Source organism: Panthera tigris, chromosome X (assembly GCF_018350195.1).
Source record: "Panthera tigris isolate Pti1 chromosome X, P.tigris_Pti1_mat1.1, whole genome shotgun sequence".
Lineage (NCBI taxonomy): Eukaryota > Metazoa > Chordata > Mammalia > Carnivora > Felidae > Panthera > Panthera tigris.
Window position 1 is genome coordinate 52,346,737 of NC_056677.1, and position 20,920 is coordinate 52,367,656.

General features: G+C 34.2%; 1 pseudogene; it reads right to left on the minus strand.

Moving 5' to 3' along the window:
• Nucleotides 1–228: 228 nt before the first annotated feature.
• LOC102969774 lies at nucleotides 229–1,889 on the minus strand (annotated as a pseudogene).
• Nucleotides 1,890–20,920: the final 19,031 nt, after the last annotated feature.

Sequence of the window (20,920 nt, forward strand, 5' to 3'; positions counted from 1 at the left end):
AATGTATTTTTATTCAAAAAATACAAAATAAATGATCTGTGGGCACTAACAATGGCAGCAGTAAACCATTATACATTGTTAACTGAAACCAGTAACTGATGGTTATAGTGATTTTCTTAAACATCAGCCAGACTTTTCTTCAGTCATTTCTTTCAACTGACTTCTCTGAAGTTATTGGTGAGGATCACTGCCTTGAACCTACTCTCACAGTTTATTAATAAAACACTACTACAGGAATTGGAACATACCACCTTCCATTCCACCCATTCCACCATTCTAGGGTCTTTGTCTTTAGGAATTTCAGTGACTACAACTTCTGCTGTAATTAATAGAGAAGCCACCCCAGCAGCATCCAATAAAGTGTTCTTACAATCTTAGTTGGATGCATGATTCCTTTTCCACCATATTCACAAAATCTCCAAGAATAGCATCATACCCAGCTTCGGAGGAATGTTGCATAATTTTCTCAATTATTAGTGATCCTTAAACACCTGCATTCTTGGCAATGGTCGTTGCAAGAATTTTAATTTTCTTTTAATAATTTAGATAACAGTTGTTTAATCTTCAGGAGCTGTTATTTAATCCAAGGCTGGACTTCATGAAAACAGGGCATGGCACCCTCCCAAAACAATGCCTTTCAACAGCAGCTCATGGAGCAATGAAAGCATCTGTAACACTTTCTTTTTTTTTTTTCACTTCAACATTACTTGTCCCACCAACCTTCAGCCCAGTTACTTCATCTGAAAGTTTTGCCAAGAGTTCATTGAATTTTTCCTTTGCATGTTCACTAGTTGTGATATTTAACCATTTGATGGTTTCTTGAATATGTTTTTCAAAATGCTTGTCACATTTTCCTTTCAAGATCATGGCATTATCTTCATCACAATGAGCTCCCAACTGTTCCTAAGTCATGAGACTGAATATTTTCAAGATTTAGTGTCAATCCTTCTTCTCCAAACACTGCACGAGTAACAATAGCCATCACTTAAAACTGATTCTTTTTTCTATTGTCACCAAAACCTAGAGCTTTGACTGGTACAACCTGAAGACCAACATTTAACCTATTCAAATGAGTGTACTCAGAGCTTCTCCATCAACATCTTCAGCAATTATGGCCGAGGGCTTATGGTGAGCATGGGCGATTTCAAGAGAAGGTACAATGTACTGGATTCTGTAAATTTTCTTTTCGCTCAGTAGAACATAAGAATCTTGGAATTCACATTTCTGACATTTTGATGTATTAATGAAGTATGGAGAAATAAAATCTCAGTCAAAAATCATGCCTTCAATAGTTTATAATTCATTATTTAGTGTTTTTCCATTCCTCACTGTGATGATCCCCTTCCTTCCAACCTTTTTCATTACATCATAAATGATGTTGCACATATTTGTCTCCATTTGCAGAAATTGTAGCAATCTGAGAAATTTCTTCAGGTGTTGTCACAGGTTTAGACTGCTTCTTAACTTCAGCAATTATAGCATCAACAGCTAACATAACACCTCTCTTGACTTCCACAGGATTAGCACCTTTGTTAATCTTCTCAAAGCCTTCCTTGGCAATAGAGTGCCAGTACAGTAGCAATTAGTGGTGACATCACCAGCCTCTTCATTTGTGTTACTGGCAACATATTGAACAAGTTTAGTGCCAATATTTTCATATTTATCTCTTAAGCCAATGGAATTTGCAACAGTCACCCCATCTTTTGTTACTTTAGGTCTTCCCCAATTCTGTTGAATAGTCACTGATTTTCCATTTGGCCCCATAGTAACAGCTACAGCTAAAACTTTTGAAGCAATACATCTTGGACATCTATATCAAATTTAACTTCTCTGGCATAATTTCAAATGAGATGAGGAGTCAGTGCCCTAGACACTGGCTTAATTTTTAAAAGGACAGCAAGTAATCAAAACATTTCCGTGGGGCAATGGCAGGGCGTGCCAGTGGTCAGGCAAGCTGTCAGAGGCGAATAAGGGACAGATTTCTTGTTATTGTGATTTTTAACTGATTTTTTTCACCTATCCAGTATCATTGACTCAGACACCTTATCCATATGGTAATCAAATTTTCCAAGACATTCTTAATTTCAAGGCTTATCTCCTATTATCCTTTCAAGTCATCAGAGTGTCCCGTAAGTTCCAGTTCTTTCAAAATCCTAGTTACATCTTTTGGATTGCACCTGGTACCAAGAAGCAACACAAAACCCTTATTTATCATATATTATGATCGGATTTAAAGTTTGAAAAGTGTAGTCACAACACTACTAAAAGTAATATTCAGGGAATGAAAAAAAAAAAAACTTAAAGCTAGTAATTGGGGGATAATCCTAAGGACTTCCACAAACCTTTGTTAGGCTATACTTTGCTCCTGGACCATGGTTTAATGCTCTAACTTCTAGTTGGGAAATACGTTTTAAGAAACTTAAAATTATAAAATAATTAGTTATTAGTATAATAATTTAGCATTTAAAATTTTTCAAAGAGATGATTTATTCATTTATTTTGAAGTGAGGTAGAAGGGAATGAGTACAAGGTTCAAGGCTAGTTTTATCCAAGTATTTTTCTTATTTCTGTCAACTTTGTAAACCACATGTCTGACTTTTTAGTTAATATGACTGCGAGTGAACTAAAAGAAAAATCTCGGTGAAAATATACATTTCAAGTCTTTAGGAAATTAATATTTGTTCTAAATTGTGACCCTTTAAAATTTATAAAGTTACTTTGTTTTGCATAGATCAATAAGAGGGAATAGTCATACGTAATCTGTAAATTGTACATAGGATCTATCTGGAAACAGTATGCTACTTAGTGAAAAGTCTAGATGAAGTAGTTCTCCTTAAATTCACTATTCATTTGTGGTTTTCTTTTTTAAATGTATGTGTGTGCAGGTGTGCATGTGCACACACATAATTTGGCTACAGTTCTTTAGATTATACTCTTATCCATAGTCACAAAATAAGTTGTTTTAAGCTTATGGAAAATCCTGAGTCTGTCTATCTATCTATCTATGACTAAAAAGATGCTATTCCTCAGATTACCACAATTGTTGAAAAGAACTACCAACTTTTGAGATCCAAATCTTTTGCTCACCTGACTGTAGTACTGAACTTTAAATTGGTAAAATGTGTTTCAGAGAGTGATTTATTGAATTCTCAGCATAGGTTTGCCTTCTGCTTATGCAACTCTATTGGAATCTCCCATTCCATGGCTTTGGATTCTTTTGACAATTCTGCCTCAGCAACAGAGGATAAAAGCCATGATGTGATGGATAAGCCACACAATTAAGAAATACAGATGTGGACTACAGATCTCCAAAGAACTGAGCTTGTTAAGACTATGTGACAGATATTGGAAATGTCTAAGATATTAAGAGGTAGGTACTTTAGTAGTTATTGTTGTTGAGGGCTGTGTGTGTGTGTGTGTGTGTGTGCTAGAAAATGTAGACCAATGTAAGAATATTGTCATGATCTGTATAATATGAAAAGTTTAGGCTACTTTTATAAGAAAGTTAAGTTTTCTTTCAGAAAAGCTGAGCTATTGAAGTGGTAGTGAAAACCTGAAGAACATAGCTAATGAGAGTATCTTCTTAGGTTGAAAAAATTTAGGCTTTTTAACAAGAATAAGGCTAGGAGGGGGTAAGAAAAAATAACTATCACTAATTGAGACTTACTAATTAAGTACCAAAACATGGGGTACCTCATTTAATCCTCACAATAACCTATGATGTACATACTATTATCATCTTCATTTTACAGACAGAAAACAGTCTTAAACAGCTTACATGACTTGTTCAAGACCATGAGCCTTGTTCAGGGCTGTGTTTTAGATCCACATCTGTCTGACTTCTAATACCGTATTTATAGAGGACTAAATATCTAAAATAAAACCATAACTATATAATTTCACGGTTTTCTTATGAAGAAATAAACCTCTACTTCACTTTAATTTTCTGAGGGATGTTTTCACATAGTATATTCAGAAAATTCCTCAGCAATTAGAATATATGCAACTGAAGAAGAACCAGTGCTAGAGGAAGGAGCAACCATTCTCAGCAATGAAATAGCTGTGGTTCTGACATTTTTCCTTTTTGCTTCTGCATTTTTCTCAGATACTATGAAAATAGAAACCAAATTGCATAAAACAGGTATATCTTTGGTAAGTGTAAGCCTTTTGTAGAATCTAATTTATTTAGCTAAAGCAACAAATTAAAATTAATCAAATTAATCAATTTATTCCAACTGATTGTAGACTCATGTCACATATTTTTGGATATTTGATCAGTCTAAAGAATCTAAGCCTCTTTTATTTTTATAATTTAGAAATGTTTAGGTAGGTTCAAAGAAAGGTGGAAATACTTATTTTTATTAACTTATATCATTTAAAAGTTGTTCCACATTAGGTTTAAGCTTATAATTACATTTTTTTAAATTTATGAATTTATTTTGAGAAAGAGAGCATGTGTGAACTGGGGAGGGGCAGAGGGAAAAGGAGAGAGAGAAAGAATCCCAAGCAGGCTCCACACTCTTAGCAAAGAGCCAAACGTGAGGCTTAATCCGCAAAACTGTGAGAGAACTGAGCCAAAATCAAGAGTCGGACACTTAACCGACTGAGCCACTCAGGCACCCCAATTACATCTTTAATAATATTTTTTATAATTCACTAAGTAAATTATTGGCAAACTGTGGTATGGCACATAATTGGAAAATTTTGGTGATCAAAATTTTTGGCAACTGTGGTATAATGGCAAGATCTTTTGATTTGTAATCAAGAACCTGCGTTGAAATTTTAGCTCTGTTTCTTATTTACAATGTAAATTTGGATAATTCGTTTACTTTCTCTGACCCTCAGTTTTCTATTTATTGAGTTTTAAATTTTACTTCTAGTATAGTTAACATACAGTGTTACATTAGTTTCACGTGTACAGTATAGTGATTCAGCAATTCTGTACATTACTCAGTGCTCATCATGGTAAGTGTACTCTTTAATTCCCATCACCTATTTCACTTATCCACCTCCATCTCCCCTCTGGTAACCATCATTTTGTCCTCTATAGTGAAGGGTCTGTTTTTTGGTTTCTCTCTCTCTCTCTCTCTCTCTCTCTCACTTTGATCATTTGTTTTGTTTTTTAAATTCCACATATAAGTGAAATTGTATGGCATTTTTCTTTCTATGACTGACTTATTTTGATTAACATTATACTCCCTAGCTCCATCCATGTTGTTGCAAATGGCAAGATTGGCAAGATTTTATTCTTTTTTATGAACGAGTAATTGTGAGATATGGATATATATATATATATATATCCATATCTCACATCTTCATTATCCATTCATCTGTCTGAGCCTTTTTTTCTCAGCTATAATATGAGTATAATAATTCTTATCTCATATAGTTGTTGTGTGAACAACTTGAGATAATACCTGGGAATGTACTCTGTATAAAATAAAAATTTTTGTCACAATGTGAGAGGAAAAGGAATCAAATGAACACTAAGGAAACACTTACCACTGTGCTAGTTGATAACTTTTTTTTTTGTTACTTCCAGCAAGACCAAGGTCTGGATATCCCATATTCCTGTGAAAGAGTGCATGCCTTCACACCGAGTCACATTTTCTGAATCTCTTACCTATTGCCTTAGGAGCTTTGCAGTAGTTGACAACATACTAGCAGGAAGGTAAACATGTATGGAAGAAATGCTTCCTAGGTTATTTCTTCATGTAAACTAACTTATCTTCATGGAGGAGCCAGGGTAATGAAAGGTAAGTTTGGGATGAACAGTAATTTTATAATGAAAACCAAAAGGACCATTGTAATGAGGCATTGTGGTAGAGTAGGAAAAGCACTAGATAAGAAAGGTGACCAGAGTTCCAATACTGGTTTTACTACCATTAATTGCATAACCTAAGGCAAATCCCTTTCCTCTCTTGGTCTCAAGCATCCTCTCTATACAGTGATGTGAGGTGGACTATATTATCTCCAATATCTACTCCACCATTGATATTCTGTAATACCAATTTTAATTATAGTTAAAATATTCAAATTGTATAGACTTTATGAAGCTATTTTACGTGCCAAATGGAAAAAATTGAAAAAAAAATTTCTGTATTGTATACAACAATCACTCATTTGTATTAATTTGTCAATAAATTACATTAAAAAAGAATTTTTTAAGTATAATTAAAGCAGTACTTTATATTTTCAAAGTATCTTAAGGTTTAATATTTCATTTGACTCTCAAAATAATGGCATTTTATCATTTATCAGTGCATAATAAATTAAGAAACTGAGGCTCAGGTCAGAAGGGAGAGGCATGATATGTTCAAAGTACTGAGTGGGAAAAATCTACAACCAAGAATACTTTGTCCAGCAAGGCAATCCTTCAAAATAGAGAGAGTTTCCAAGAAAAACAAAAACTAAAGGAGTACATGACCACTAAACCAAACCTACAAGAAATATTAAAGGGGATTTGTTGAGTATGAAAAACACTAGAAAGGAGCAGAAATAATCCAGAAACAATGATAAAACAAACAATAAAATGGCACTAAATTCATCTGTCAATAATTACTCTGAGTGCAAATGAAGTAAATGCTCCAATAAAAAGATGTAGGGTATCAGAATGGATAAAAAAATCTATATTCTACCTAAAAGAGACTAATTTTAGATCTAAAGACACCTGTAGATTGAGAGTGAGTGGATGAAGAAACATTTACCATGCAAATGGACATCAAAAGAAAGTTGGAGTAGCAAAACTTACAACAGGCAAACTAGTGTTCAAAACAAAGACTATAACAAGAGATGAAGAAAGAACTATATATAATAATAAAGGGGTCCATCCAAGAAGAAAATATAACAATTATAAATATTTATGCCACCAACTTGGAACAACCCAAATATATAAAATAATTAATAACAAACATAAGGAACTCATTGATAATAATACAATAATAGTAGGGGACTTATCATCCCATTAATATCAATGGACAGATCATATAAGCAGAAAATCAACAATGAAACAATGGCTTTGAGTGACACACTGGAATAAATGGGCTTAAAAGATGTGCTCAGAACAATTCATCTTAAAGCAACAGAATATACATTATTTTTAAGTGCACATGCATCAGTCTCCTGAATAGATCACATACTAGGTCACAAATCAGGCTTAGCAAGTGCAAAAAGATTGAGATCATACCATGCATATTTTCTGACCACAATGCTGTGAAATGTGAAGTCAAACACAAGAAAATAGTTGAAAAACCACAAATACATGGATATTAAATAGCATCCAACTAAAAAAATAAATGAGTCAACCAGGAAATTAAAGAAATAAAAAGTAAATGGAAACTAATGAAAATGAAAACATGATGGTCTAAAATTTCTGGGATGCAGCAAAGGCTGTCATAAGAGGGAAGTATGTAGAAAAACAGTCCCACCTCAAGAAGGAAGAAAAATCTCAAGTAAAAAATATAAACTTACACATTAAAAGAACAACAAATGAAGGCTAAAGCCAACAGAAGGAAGCAAATAATAAAGTTTACAACATAAATAAATTATATAGAAGTAAAAATAAAAAAATAAAAACATGTCGATGAAACTAGGAGCTGGTTCCTTGAAAAACTTAATAAAATTGATAAACTCATAGCCAGACTTATCAAAAAGAAGAGAGAAAGGACCCAAAATAAATAAATCACAAATGAGGGAGGAAAGATTACAACCAACACCACAGAAATACAATTATAAAAGAATATTATGAAAGACTATATGCCAAAAAATTGGGAAACCTAAGAAATATATCAATTCCCAGAAAATGTAAACCACCAAAACTTAAACAGAAAGAAAGAGAAGACTTGAACATACCCATAACCAGCAAAAAAATTGAAACACTAATGAAAAAAAATCCTAACAAACAAAAGTCCAGGGCCACATGACTTCACAGGGGAATTCTACAAAACATTTAAAGACGAGTTAATACCTTTTCTCCTCAAGCTGTTCCAAAAAATAGAAATGAAAAAAAAATGTCCAAACTCCTCTGAGGCCACCATTACCTTTATTCCAAAACCAAATACCAGATTAATAAGAGAATGTCAGGCTAATATCCCTGACGAACATGGACGAAAATATTTTAAAAATAAAAAGTATGGAAAAATTGATTTCTACAGTACATTAAAAGAATTGCTCACCACGATCATGTAGAATTTATTCCAGGGTTGCAAGTGTGGTTCAATACTCATAAATCAACCAACATGATACACCACATTAATAAAGGAAAGGATAAGAACAATGTGATCCTCTCAATAGATGCAGGAAAAGCATTTGACAAAGTAAAGTACAGCATCCATTCATGATTAAAAACAAATCAACATAGTAAGGATAGAGAAAACATACCTCAACATCATAAAGGCCATATACAAAAGGCCCACAGTTAATATCACCTCAGTGGTGAAAAACTGAGATTTTCCTCTAGGGTCAAGAACAAGACAGGGGAGTCCACTTTCACCACTGTGAGACCAAGGAGGTAAAAGATCTGTTTTCTGAAAACTATAAATCCCTTATGAAAGAAATTGAATATGAGACAAAAAAAAAAAAAAAAAGAAAAACTTTCCATGCTCATGGACTGGAAGAACAAATATTGTTAAAATGTCAATATTACCCAAAGCAATCTATACATTTAATGCAATCCATATCAAAATACCAACAGCATTTTTCACAAAGCTAGAACAAGCAATCCTAAAATTTGTGTGGAACAAGAAAAGACCCCGAATAGTCAAAGCAATCTTGAAAATGAAAAACAAAGGTAGAGGCATCGCAATTCCAGACTTCAAGTTACACTACAAAGCTTTAGTGACAAAGACTGTATGGTGCTGACATAAAAACAGATAGATCAAAGGAACAGAATAGAAATTGGATCACCTTAGTGGCTCAGTCAGTTAAACATCTGACTCTTGATTTCTGCTCTAGTTATGATCTCACGGTTCATGAGTTTGAGCCCTGCATTGGGCTCTGCCCTGATAGTCAGAGCCTGGTTAGGATTCTCTCTCTCTTTTCTATCTGAACCTCCCCTGCTCACGCGCTGTCTCTTGCCCTCTCTCAAAATAAACAAATAAACATTTAGAAAGAAGAGAAAAACCAAAAATAGACTCACAACTATACAGTCAACTAATCTTTGACAAAATAGGAAGAATGAAAGTGTATCACTTTCTAACAGCATACACAAAAATAAATTCAAAGTGGATTAAAGATCATGGAGCACCTGGCTGGCTCAGTCAGTGAAGCATGTGACTCTTGGTCTTGGGGTCATGAGTATGATCCCTACATTGGGTGTAGAGATTACTTAAAAATAAAATCTTTATGTATTTTTAAATTTTAAAAAATGTTTTATTTATTTTTGAGAGAGAGCCAGGGTGTGAGCAGGGGAAAGGAAGAGACAGAAGGAGACACAGAATCTGAAGCAAGCTATAGGCTCTGAGTTGTCAGCACACAGTCCAATGTAGGACTCAAAACCATGAACCATGAGATCATGGCCTGAGCTGAAGTCAGTCGCTTAACTGATTAAGGCACCCAGGCACCCCCCCCCCAAATAAAATATCTTTAAAAAATGAATGAAAGACCTAAATGTGAGACAGGAAACCATCAGAGTCAGAGAAGAAAATACAGGCAATAACCTGTTTGACATAAGCCATAACAATATCTTACTAGACTTGTCTCCTGAGGGAAGAGAAACAAAAGCACAAATGAACTATTGGGACTTCATCAAGATAAAAAGATTCTGCACAGTGAAGGAAACAATCAACAAAACTAAAAGGGAACTGACAGAATGGAAAAAGATACTTGCAAATGACATATGAAGGGTCAGTATCCAGAATCTACAAAGAAACTATCAATCTGTACACCTGAAAAACAAATAATCTAGTTTAAAAAATGAGTAGAAGACATGAATAGACATTTTTTTTCAAAGAAGACGTATAGATGAGTAACAGACACATGAAAAGATGTTCAACATTATCCATCATCAAAGAAATACAAGTCAAATTTACAATGAGATACCACCTCACACCTGTCAGAATGTCTAAAAATAACAACACAGGAAACAACAGATGTCAGTGAGGATGCAGACAAAGGGGAATCCTGTTACACTGTTAGGAATGCAGAGTGTTGCAGCAACTCTGGAAAACAGTATGGCCATTTCTCAAAAACTTAAAAAAATAAAACTACACTAGGATCTAGTAACAGCTCTGCAAGATGTTTACCTAAAGGATACAAAATAATTATTTGAATTGACACATGCACCTTGATGTTTATAGCAGCATTACAAGTAGCCAAATTATGGAAAGAGCCTGAATGTCCATTGACAGATGAACTGATGAATAGATAAAGAAGACGTGGTGTGTGTGTGTGTGTGTGTGTGTATAAAACAGCCATCAAACGGAATAAAATCTTGCCATTGCAACAATGCAGATAGAGCTAGAGAGTATTATGCTAATGTTAGTCAGAGAAAGACAAATACCACACACTTTCACTCATATGTGAAAATTAAGAAAGAAATCAGATGAACATGGGGGAAAAAGTGAGAAGCAAACCATAATGTAGATTCTAAACTATAGAGAACACACTGAAGTTTGCTGTAGGTAATGTGGGTAAAGGGGTTGGCTAAATGGTTAATGGGGATTAAAGATGGCATTTGTTGTGGTGAACACTGGGTATTGTATGTAAGTGATGAATCAATAAATCTTACACATGAAACTAATATTACACTGTATGTGTACTAACTGGAATTTAAATAGAGACTTTTGAAAAAGAAAGAAAAAGAAACTGAGGCTCAACATTTTATAATAAATTAAGAATTTCAAAATAATTTTTTAATTGAGAGCTCAAAAATTAGTACAAAGTCACATAGCTATTACATGATAGAACCAGAAATCCAACTTTGCACTGTGTGTCTCTAAGTCCAATGTTTTTCTCACTATACCAAACTGCCTAGTTTATTTTATCTAGTCTTAGAGTAAGTGTAACACATATCAAAAATAGATCTAATAAAAATAATTAGTGAGAGTGGAGGATGGCCACAGAGTAAGAGGACCCTAGGCTTGCCTATCCCACTAACAGAATTATATAACTATCAAATCATCCTAAATGACCCAGAAATAGACCTGAAGACTGAAAGAACAAACCCCACAAGCAAAGGGAGACAAGAAAACACATCAGAGAAGTGAAGAGACAAGTTTTAGGGTAGAAATGCATTGTGAGTGCTGTGGAGGGGAGGTGACTGTGGTCCCAGAGAAGGGTGACAGAGAGGAGCACATAGAGGAACGCACAAGGAGAATGTTTCCCCAAAACCATTGGCTTGGAAAATTAGAGGAGCTGAATTTCATGAGCTCTTGCAACCAGCAAGGCTTAAAGCATGGAGTCTTAAAGGTCAGCTGTTAGGATAAGGTCCTGGTTTGGATAGAGCCCAGAGGCTGTTCCTGGAGAGAAGGCAGGCAAACAGCCCAGGATCAGACAGCATGGAAACAGTGATCTGAAAAATGCCTGATTTTTCACTCTTCTTGGAGCACATCCTTGAAAATCAGTGTTCATGGAGATGACTATTGGGGAAAAAAAGAGCTGACCTGCTCCACTGCCCTCGACTGCACCGTAGAACTGACACAGAGCCACCTGTGGGAAGAAGTAAAGACCAACACTGGGTGCCTAACTTGCATGTACCAGGCCCGGCCCCTTCTTCAGAAGACCAGGACAAACCCTGCCCACACCACATCTCTTGACCAGAGAGTTCTGCAGGGCCTCAGTTCTGCTGGAGGTGGTGTACATCTCATTTCAAAGCAGACAAGATAACACCTAGTTAAAATTCACCATATTCAGGTCAATTGCCAAATGCTACCCACAGCAACCAAAGTGAGCCTCTGCAGATGACTGACCTAAAGGACAGAGCAGCCAAAACACAGCAGAAGAGCACATGGAGCACATACCAGAACACTCCCTGAAGCGCCAGACCATGGGCACTACATGACCCATGACCTCTTCTTCATAAAGCCATTACTTGCAGAAGCAAGAGATATAACTGGCTTTTCTAACACAAAGAATAAGGCAGAGACTTAGACAAAATTATAGAGGAATTCATCCTAAACAAAATAACAAGATAAGGCCATGGCTAGAGATCTAAGTGAAACAGATATAAGCAACATGCCTGATGGAAAATTTAAAGCAATAATCATAAGTATACTCACTGGGCTTGAGAACAAAACAGAAGAAATCAGTGAGACCCTTACCACAGAGATACAAGTGTTAAAAATAATCAATCAAAAAGAAAGAGTGCAATAAATGACATTGGAAACATGCTTGATCCAATGAACAGCAGGCTAGAAGAAACACAAGAATGAATTAATGACTTAGAAGACAAAGTAGAGGAAAGTATGAAGATGAACAAAAGAGAATGGGAAGAATTATGGAATACAAGAATAGACTTAAGTAATTCATTGACTCCATCAAATGTAATAACATTAATATTATAGGAGTCTTAGAAGAAGAGAGAAAAAGAGGAAGAAAGTTTATTTGAAAAGAGAATAAAAGAAAACACCCTTAATCTGGGGAAGGAAACAGACATCCAGACTGAGGAGGCACAGAGAACTCCCATCAAAATCAACAGAGGCAGGCCAACACCAAGATATAGTGTAATTACTTTGGCAAGAAATAGTGATAGAGAAAAATTCTCAAAAGCAGAAAGACAAAAGAAGTCCTTAACTTACAAGGGAAGATGCAAGAGGCTAGCTACAGATTTCACCAAAGGAATTTAGGAAGCCAGAAGGGAGTGGCATGATATATTCAAAGAGCTGAATGGGAAAAATCTGCAGCCACGATCACAATACAAGGAGAGATAAAGAGTTTCCCAGAAATTTAAATCTAATGTAGTTTGTGACCATTAAACCAGCCCTCCAGGGAATATTAAAAGGGACTTGTTGAGTGCAAAGGAGAGACCTAAAGTGACAAAGACAAGAAAGGATAAGAAAATCTCTAGAAACAATGACAAAACAAGTAATAAAGTGGCAATAAATACATTTCTATCAATACTTACTTTGGATGTAAATGGACTAAAATTCCCAGTCAAAAGACATAGGGTGTCAGAATGGATAAAAAAGAAGACTGATCTATATGTTGCCTACCAGAGACTCATTTTTGACTTAAAGACACCTGCAGATTGAAAGTGAGAAGATGGGGAAACATTTATCACGCACATGGATGTCAAAAGGAAGCTAAAGTGGCAACACTTCTATCGGACAAACTAGACTTTAAAACAAAGAGTCTAACAAGAAACAAAGAACAGCACTATATAATCATAAAAAGGACAATCCGACAAGAAAATCTAACAATTTTAAATATGTATGCACCCAACATGAAGGCACCCAAATATATAAAACAATTAAAAACACCTCAAGGAACTAGTCAATAATAATACAATAATGGTAGAAGACTTTAACACCTCACCTACATCAATGGACAGATCACTAAACAGAAAGCCAACAAGAAAACAATGTCTTTAAATGACACACTGGGCCAGATGAATTTAACAAATATATTCAGAAAATTCCATTCTAAAACAGCAGAATACACATTATTTTCAATTGTGTATAGAATATTCTCCAGAATAAATAACATGTTAAATCACCAAATAGGCCTCAACCAATTCAAAAAGTTTGAAGTTATACCATGGAAACTTTCTAACCATAATACTATGAAAACAGAAGTCAACCATAAGAACAAATTTTGAAAAATCACAAATACATGACGGGTAAACAACATGTTACTAAACAATAAATGTATAAACCAGGAGATAATAGAAAAATTAAAATACTGGAGACAAATGAATAGTAAAAGATGATGGTCCAAAACCTTTGGGATGTAGCAAAATCAGTCATAAGAGAGTATATAGCAATACAGCCTGCCTCAAGAAGCAAGAAAAATCTCAAATACAAAAGCTAACCTTACACATAAAGGAGCTAAAAAAAGAACAAACAAAACTTAAAGCCAGCAGAAGGAAGCAAATAATGAAGGTTAGAACAGAAATAACAGAAATAAATTATATAGAAACAAACAAACAAAAAGGATAAAGTATATCAAATGAACCAGGTCTTTGAAAAAAATTAATAAAAGTGATAAAACTCTATCCATACTTATCAAACAAACAAGAGGAAGGACCCAAATAAATAAAATCACAAGTGAGAGAGGAGAAATAAAAAAACACCACAGGAAAACAAAAAGTTCTGAGAATATTATGAAAAACTATGTGCCAACAAATTGGACAACCTAGAAGAAATTGATAAATTCCGAGAAACATATAAACCACCAAAACTGAAACAGGAAGAAATAGTAAACTAGAGCAGACCAGTAACAAGCAAATAAATTGAATCATTAATCACAAAACTCCCAACAAACAAAAGTACAGGGCCAGATGGAATTACACACGAATTCTACAAAACATTAAAAAAGAGTTAATACCTATTCTTCTCAAACTTTTCCAAAAAATAAAAAAAAAAGGAAAGAAAATTCCCATATTCATTCTATGAGGCCATTATTACCCTAATACAAAAACTAGATAAAGAAGCCACTAACAAAGAGAAATGCAGGCCAATATCCCTGATGAACACTGGTGCAAAAGTTCTCAATAAAATAACTAGCAAAACAAAACCAACAATATATTTAAAAAAAAAAAACCATTCATCATGATCCCCTTAGATTTCTTCTTGGGTTGCAAGCGTGGTTCAATATTCATAATTCAAGCCACATGATACACAAAATTAATAAAATAATGTATAAGAAGCACATTATCCTTTCAATAAATGGAGAAAAAAATGACAAAATACAACATCCATTCAGAATCATAACCCTCAATGAGGTAGTTTTAGAGGAAACATACCTCAGCACATTAAAGGCCATCTATGGAAAACTCATAACTAATATCATACTCAGTGGAGAAAACTCAAGATTTTCCTGTAATGTCAGGAACAAGACAGAAATGTCCACTCTCACCATTGTTATTAAACATAAAACTGGAAGTCCTAGCCACAGAAATCAGGCCACAAGAAAAAATAAACTATATCTTAATCAGCAAGGAAGAAGTCAAATTTTCATGCAGATATTACACTATATATATAGTGTAATATATATATATTTAATTTATTTTTTTATATTTATATATATAAATATATATATTATAATATTATATATTTATATTTAATTTATATATTTAAATATATATATATATATATATATATATATATATATATATTTAACTTGGGAGTACACCAAAGAACTATTAAAAATGATACAAGAATTCACTAAAGTTGTAGGATATAAAAATCAATATATAGAAGTCTGTTGCTTTTCTGTATACCAACAATGAAGCAACAGAAAGAAAAATAAAAAAAAATAAATCCCATTTACACCATTGCACTAAAAACCATAAGATACCTAGGAATGAGCCTATCCAAAGAGGTGAAAGACGTGTACTTGGAAAAATATAAAATAGTAATGAAATAAATTCAAGAGAATGAAAATAAATGGAAAGACATTCCAAGCTCTTGTATTGGAAGAACAAATAGTAAATGTCTATACTGCTCAAAACAATCTACACAATCAATGCAATCCCTACCAAAATACCACCGGCATTTTTTTTCACAGAGCTAGAATAAACAATTTAAAAATTTGTATGGATCAACAAACACCCTGAATAGTCAAAGCAACCTTGAAAAAGCAAAGCAAAGCTGGAGGAATCACAATTCCAGGCTTCAAGTTATATTACAAATTGTCATAGTCAAAATAGTGTAGTACTGGCATAAAAGTAGCACATGGAACAATAGAACAGAATATGAATCTCATAAATGAACTCACAACCATATGGTCGATTAATCTTCTACGAAACAGGAACAAGTATTCCATGAGAAAAAGATAGTCTCTTCAAAAAATGGTGCTTGGAAAATTGGACAACATGCAAAAGAATTGAAACGATATTTTTTTCCTACACCATACACAAATATAAATTCAAAATATATGAAAGACCTAAATGTGAGACCTTGAATGATAGAAATCCTAGGGTAGAACACAGGCAGGAAACTCTGACCCAGCTGTAGCAATTTTTACTAGATACATTGTCTAAGGCCAGGGAAACAAAAGCATAAATAATCTATTGGGACTTCATGAAAATAAAAAGCTTCTGCACAGTGAAGGAAACAGTTAACAAAAGTAAAAGGCAGCCTATGAAATGGGAAAAGATATTTGCAAATGTCAAATCTGATAAAGGATTAGTATCCAAAATATATAAACAACATATAAAACCAACAACCCCCAAAATGAATAATCCAATTAAAAAATGGGCAAAAGATTTGAAGAGACATATTTCCAAAGAAGACATACAGATTGATAACACACATTAAAAGTTGCTCAACATTACTCATCAGCAGGAAAATACAATATCAAAACAATGAAATATCACCTTGCACCTTTCTGAATGGCTAAAATCAACAACACAAGAAACAACAGGTGCTGGGGAGGGTGTCAGAAATGGCAATGCTCTTGCCCTATTCATGGAAATGCAAAGTGGTGAAGCCACTATGGAAAACAGTATTTAGTTTTCTCAAAAAGTTAAAAATAGAACTACCTTACAATCCAGTAATTTCACTAGTAGGTATTTACCCAGTGAATACAAAAATACTAATTTAAAGGGATACATGCACTCCAATGTTTATAACAGCTCTATCTATAATAGCTATAATATGGTATGGTAACTGCCCAACTGATGAATGTATAAAGAAGATGTGACATGTGTGTGTGTGTGTGTGTGTGTGTGTGTGTGTATTCACACAATGGAATATTACTCAGCAATAAATAAGAGTGGGATATTGCCATTTGCAGTGACATGGATGGAGCTAAAGAGTATTATGATGTGGGAAATAAGTCATAGAAAGACAAATACCATATGGTTTCACTTATATGTGGAATCTAAAAAAACCAAAGTAACAAAGTAGAATAAAAGAGAAAGAGAGGCAAACTAAGAGGCAGACTCCTAACTATTGAGAACAAAGTGATGATTATCAGGGGGGTGGTAAGTGAGGGAATGGGTTAAATATGTAATGGGGATTAAGGAGTGCATCTGTTGTGATGAGCACCAGGTGTTGTGTGGAAGTGTTGAATCACTAATTTGTATATATGAAACTAATACTACACTGCATGTTACCTAAGTGTAATTTAAACAAAAACTTTAACAAAGTCTTTACATTTGAGACTGACACTGCTAACCATGTTCAAGCAATGCACAAATAGTATATAAATGCTTCTTTCATAGTCCTATGGATTTGAAAGTTTAAGAAAATAGTGTTTGTAACAGACTTCAAGATCATTGGAAGAAAAAGACTATTTAAGTATAATATTTAGACCTATCACCTTTACAGATACAACAGAAAAGCAAGAAATAAAGGACGGTATATAAGAAATCTATTTGTCTAGGGATGATGTATCACATTTACTGTGTTAGTATGGACTTTTGAGGCAATTTCTGTACTCCCTCCTTTTTCTTATGTTTCTTCCACTACCTCCCCAATAAATATAATTGCAGCTACTATACGGCAAGCTCAGGATTCACTTATTTTTTCGATTTTGATTGTAAAATCTATTTATTTGTTTTTTAAAACTTTCTTCAGCATTCCTTTTCATTATTTTTTGTTTAAATTTTAGTTAGTTAACATACAGTGCAATATTCATTTTGGGAGTAGAATTCAGTGATTCATCACAACACCCAGTGCTCATCACAACCAGTGCCCTTTAAAAAATGTATTTTCATTTTATTTTTTTTGAGAGAGAAAGAGAGTACAGCAGGGGAGGGGAAGAGAGAAGAGAGAATCCCAAGCAGGCTCTGCGCTGTCAGCACAGAGCCTGAAGCAGGGTTTGAACCCACGAACCTCAAGATCATGACCTGAACTGAGATCAAGAGTCAGACGCTTAACCGACAGAGCCACCCAGGTGCCCCACCAGTGTTCTTTTAAATACACCAAACCCATCTAGGCCATTTCCCACCCAACTCCTTCCTTCAACCTTCAGTTTAATCTCTACCAATAAGAGTCTCTTGTGAGACTCCCTTCTCTTTTTTCCCCTTTCCCATGTGTTCATCTGTTTTGTTTAATAAATTCCACATATGAGTGAAATCATATGGTATTTTTCTTTCTCTGACATATTTTGCTTAGCATAATACATTCTAACTCCATCAATGTTGTTGCAAATGGTAAGATTCCATTCTTTTTGATGGCCGAGTAATATTCTATTGTATATATATACCACATTTTCTTTAGCCGTTCATCAGTTGATGGGCATTTGGGCTATCTCCATAGTTCTGTTATTGTTGGTAATACTGCTATAAACATTGGGTGCATGTACCCCTTCAAGTCAGTATTTTTGTATCCTTTGGGTAAATATCTAATAGTGCGATTTCTGAATTATAGGGTAGTTCTATTTTCTGTTTTTTTTTTTTTTTAAGGAACCTCCATACTTTGCTCCAGAGTAGCTAAACCAGGTTGGATTCCTCCAGCAATGCAAGAGGGTTACCCTTTCTCTGCATCCTCACCAACATCTTTTGTTTCTTCTGTTGTTAATTTTGGCCATTCTGACTAGTGTGAGGTAGTGTCTTATTGTGATTTTGATTTATATTCCCCTGATGCTGAGTGATGCTGAGGATATTTTCATGTATCTGTTGTCCATCTGGATGTCTTCTTTAAAAAAATGTTTATTCACATATTCTGCCCATTTCCTAACTGATTTATTTGCTTTTTGAGTGTTGAGTTTCATAAACTTTTTTTTAATCGATTTTTGGGTACTAAACCTTTATCAGATATATTGTTTGCAAATATCTTCTCCCATCTTGTAGGCTTTTGGTTTTGTTGATTGCTTCCATCTCTGTGCAGAAACTTTTTATCTTAATGATGAAGTCCCAATACTTCATGTTTGCTTTTGTTTCCCTTAACTTTGGTAGCGTGTCTAGTAAGAAATTGCTGTGACCAAGGTCAAAGAGGTTGCTGCCTATTTTCTTCTGTAGGATTTTGATGGTTTCCTGTCTCTCATATAGGTCTTTCATCCATTTTGAATTTATTTTTGTGTATGATGTAAGAAAGTGGTACAGTTTCATTCTTCTATATGTTGCAGTCCAGTTTTCCCAACACCCTTTGCTGAAGACATTCTTTGCCATTGGATATTATTTTCTGCTTTATTGAATATGAATTGACTATATAGTTGTGGTTCCATTTCTGGACTTTCTATTCTGTTCCATTGATCCATGTGTCTGTTTTTGTGCCAGCACCATAATGTCTTGATGCTTACAGCTTAAAATTCACAATCGTGATGCCTCCAGTTTTGTTTTTCTTTATCAGGATTGCTTTGGCTATTCAGGGACTTTTTGGGTTCTATAAAAATTTTAGGACTCTTTGTTCTAGAACTGCAGTGAATGCTGGTGGTATTTTGATAGGGATTGAATTAAATGTGTAGCATGATTTGGGTAGTATAGACATTTTAACAATATTTGTTCTTCCAATCAATGAGCATGGAATGCTTTTCCATTTCTTTGTGTCCTCTTCAATATCTTTCATAAGTCTTCTATACTTTTTAGAGAACAAATATTTTACCTCTTAATTTTGGTTTATTCCTAGTTATGTTATTGTTTTTTGGTGCAAATATAAATGAGATCAACTCCTTGATTTCTTTTTCTGATGCTTCATTATTGGTGTATTGAAATGCAACAGATTTCTGCACATTGATTTTATATCCTGTGACTTTGGTGAATTCATGTATTAGTTCTCGCAGTTTTGGTGGAGTCTTCTGGGTTTTCCACATACAGCAACATGCCATCTGCAAATAGTGAAAGTCTGACTTCCTCCTTTGCCAAATTGTATGCCCTTTATTTCTTTTTGTTGTCCGATTGTTGCAGCTAAGTATTCCAGTACTATGTTAAATAGTAATTGTAAGAGTGGGCATCATTTTCTTGTTCCTGATGGTAGGCAAAGGGTCTCAGTTTTTCCTTTATGAAGGTGATATAGGCTGTGGGGTTTTCATATATCACTTTTATGATGTTGATATATGTTCCCTCTATCCCTGCTTGTTGAGAGTGTTTATCAAGAAAGATGCTGTATTTTGTCAAATGCTTTTCCTGCATCTATTGAAATTATTATCTGGTTCTTATCCTTTATTTTATTAATGTGGTGTATCACGTTGGTTGGCTTGTGAATATTGAACCATCCCTGCAGCTCAGGAATACTCACTTCATCGTGGTGAAAAATTCTTTTAATGTACTGTTGAATTCGATTTGCTAATATCTTGTTGAGATTTTTTTTGCGTCCATGTTAATCAATGGTATTGGCCTGTAATTTTCCTTTATACTGGGGTCTTTGGTTTGGGGACCAAGGTAATGCTGGATTCATAGAATGAGTTTGGAAGTTTACCTTCCATTTATATTTTTTGAAACAATTTGAAAAGAAAAGGTATTAAGTCTTCTTTAAACGTTGGGTAGAATTCCTCTGGGAAGCCTTCTGGCACAGTACTCTTGTTTATCTGGAGATTTTTAATTACTGATTAAATTTCTTTTCTTATTACACTTTCTTTTCAAATTTTCTATTTCTTCTTGTTTGAATTTTGGTAGTGTATGCATATCTAGGAATGTGGCCATTTCTTTCAGATTGTCCAATTGGTTGGAATATAATTTTTCATAGTATTCTCTTATAATTGTATTTCTATGTTTGGTTGTGATCTCTCGTCTTTCATTCATGATTTTATCTATTTGGGTCCTTTCTATTTGCTTTTACTAAGTCTGCTGGCTAGGGGGTTCATCAATTTTGGTAATTCTTTCAAAGAACCAGCTCTTGGTTTTGTTGATTTGTTCTATTGTTTTTGTTTGTGTATTTGT